The sequence below is a fragment of the Stegostoma tigrinum genome, unplaced genomic scaffold (assembly GCF_030684315.1).
Source record: "Stegostoma tigrinum isolate sSteTig4 unplaced genomic scaffold, sSteTig4.hap1 scaffold_53, whole genome shotgun sequence".
Classification (NCBI taxonomy): Eukaryota; Metazoa; Chordata; class Chondrichthyes; order Orectolobiformes; family Stegostomatidae; genus Stegostoma; species Stegostoma tigrinum.
The window spans coordinates 804,113-806,913 of NW_026728461.1; the positions used below are offsets into that span (position 1 = coordinate 804,113).

At 44.9% G+C, this 2,801-nt stretch overlaps 1 non-coding gene across 1 annotated transcript; it reads left to right on the forward strand.

Moving 5' to 3' along the window:
• Nucleotides 1-548: 548 nt before the first annotated feature.
• trnal-cag (transfer RNA leucine (anticodon CAG)) lies at nt 549-630 on the forward strand. The gene has a single exon. It is a non-coding gene; the product is annotated as a tRNA-Leu (tRNA).
• Nucleotides 631-2,801: the final 2,171 nt, after the last annotated feature.

Sequence of the window (2,801 nt, forward strand, 5' to 3'; positions counted from 1 at the left end):
TTTGTCGTTCTTGAATTCTAATGCTGGCTCAGTTTTTCAGGCAGAGGGTTATCTTTCAGCCACTTACACTGCAAAACTGGTGTGTAAGTCTAAGTATGCTGCACGGTGTGAACTGGTGCACGATCTGCTCAGCTTGGTGCATTTCCCCAGTAGCCCGGTGGTTTTCACATTATGTGTTGACGCCAGAGTTGTTCAGTTTCGAACAAAGGGTGAAATCATTCACCATCGTGAAAGTCTAAATTCCAGAAATGCCGTGCGGTTCATATTTTCTTTATCCAAGCATAACTGTATACACTTTCTCCCAGGCACATTACATTTGTTGCCTAATTGAGTGTCACAAGGTGCTCTCAGCTTTCTGTTGATTTTTGATTTGATCGAGCTGTTGTCAGCATCTTGTGGGAAAAGAACGTTTTAGTTAGGCACTGCCCGGCAGCTAAGAAAATGGATGAACAAGACAGGGATCCTTGAAGTCTTTCCTTGTGCCTTTGCTTTTGTTGTTTTGCAGTAACAACATCAGAAAGAATCATATTTGTCCCTCCTGTATGGGTGGTAGTGTGGCCGAGCGGTCTAAGGCGCTGGAGTCAGGTTCCAGTCTCCTCGGAGGCGTGGGTTCGAATCCCACCGCTGCCATTATGGTTGGCTGTTCTGCTGAAGCTGGGTAGGGAAGACCTGTGTTTCAGTTGAAAGTAACAGAAGGCAAGGTTTTGTTTCTAATCAATGCACAATGCAGGTGAGCACAGAACATCTGCTCCTCATTTTCATCGCGTTACAGGATCAGTTTCATTATGGAAATGGAGAGAGCAGACAACCTTCGGTCTACCTCGCCAATATCGACCAGATATCCTAAATTAACGCAGCTCCATTTGCCAGCATTTGGTCAATATCCCTCTAAACCCTCCCGATTCACACACACATTTGGATCCCTTGGAAATGTTGTAATTTTACCAGGCTCCACCAATTCATCTGGCAGTTTAATGCATACATGCACCACTTTCTGGGCAAGAAAAAATGGCCCTCAGGTCGCTTTTAAATTGCTGCCCCTGACTTTAATTGTACACCCTCCAGGTTTTGACTCGCCCACCGTGTGATAAAGACCTTGACTACTCATCCTGTCTATATGCCTGATGCTTTTATAAACTTCCGCCAGGTCGTCCCTCAGCCCCCGACCCTCCAGGGAAAACTGCCCCAACCTATTCAGCATCGCCGTACGGTCCGAAACCTGCAACCCCGGCAACGTCCATGTGAATATTTTCTGGGCAGGTTTACATGATATCTTTTATTTTTCAATAGTGCCAATAATGCTGGACTACTTTGATCTGTTCGTAAAAAGAGACGTGAAGCGTTGAACAGCTGCAAATTTGAATGCTGTAGGAAGGCCAGAGTGCAGGGCAAAGCCGGGGCTGTGTTCCTCTAATGTAGTGGTTATCACATGCACTTCAGCGCGAAAGGTTCCCGGTTCAAAGCCGGGCGGAAATAGTGGTGTTCCTCTTTTACAGCGATTGGTTCCTGGATGGACGTGGAGTGAGCTTTCTCGTTTGTTGTTCTCATCAGCCAACCTTTCTCTAAATGAAGTCGCCCATATCTGCTTTTGTTGTGGTCGGGAGGATCATTCTATTTCATTGCAGTGTGAATCTTTGTTAAATTTCGCTCCTTCCTGGCCATGAATGTGCGGAGGTGGTCACCGCTTTTAGAGTGCATTTAGCGTGCCCTAATCCTTTCTGTAGTGGAGTAGTGTCACCTTTGCTTTTCGTGCAAAAGCGCTCCAGCCCAAAGTCAAGGAAAAGCCTAATTGTCCCACGTCGCAGTGCACTGCGAATTCCTCTCTGTCAAGTACATCTCAAAGTAGTCTCTGTATGTCCTAGTTCCGTTAGAATCTGCCATGTCTCAAAGTGCATGAAACTAAACCAGAAGCCCTCAGTCACATTTTGGAGTAGAGAAACATGTTTGCATTTCTTAGCAGCGAACACAATAGCGACTTATTCAGTCCACAACAGGAGTGAAGGGATTTACAAGCTCAGACCAACCTCATGACACTTGCTCTCGCAGAATCACGAGCATTAACGTATGCTCTCAAGTCAAAGACATGCTGGCATTGAAACTGAGGAAATGCAAGACAAGCTACCAATTGATATAGCATCCATTCATTTTTTTCTTTATATCAAGGAGGAGCAAGAAAGTCTAAACCAGGAGAGATAGGAAAGCAAGCCACATGAAGCTCAAGTGAAGCAAACTGTAGTTTCATCACTCACCAGGATGTGAAGTGATGGTGGCTCAGGCGTGAAAACTTATTGCTTCTTGAACAAAAAACAATCGCATGCTGTTAGCATTTCTTTGACATCTCTGATCGCCTTTTACGATCTGTCAATGTGCTCATAAACTACCTTTTGTGCAACTCTAAATAAGCAGCTTGGAATTTCGTAAAAGTTATTGCGTTTCTTTTCCTTGTTTTCAAACACAGGTGCCCGAATCAGCTGGCTGCCGTCTGACATTTGTTCGGGTCCCTGACTGGAAAGCTATGCGGGAAAATTGACTGTGAAGGAGAAAGACAAGGCAGGTGGCAGCTTATGCCTGCACCGAGGTTCAAACAACCTCACAACTTGGTTTGTCGTTTTCGAATTCTCACACTTGCTTGAACCTTTTGACTTGCGCTTTTGTACAGAAACGAATACGAAAGTATGCTCTTGAGTCGAAGCCACGTTGGATTTGAAACTGCAGAAAGGACAAGCCAGGTTACTAAGTAATGTTGTTTCCATTTTCTTTTCTTTCTTTTGCAAAGGATCAAGGAAAGCTAAACAAGGACG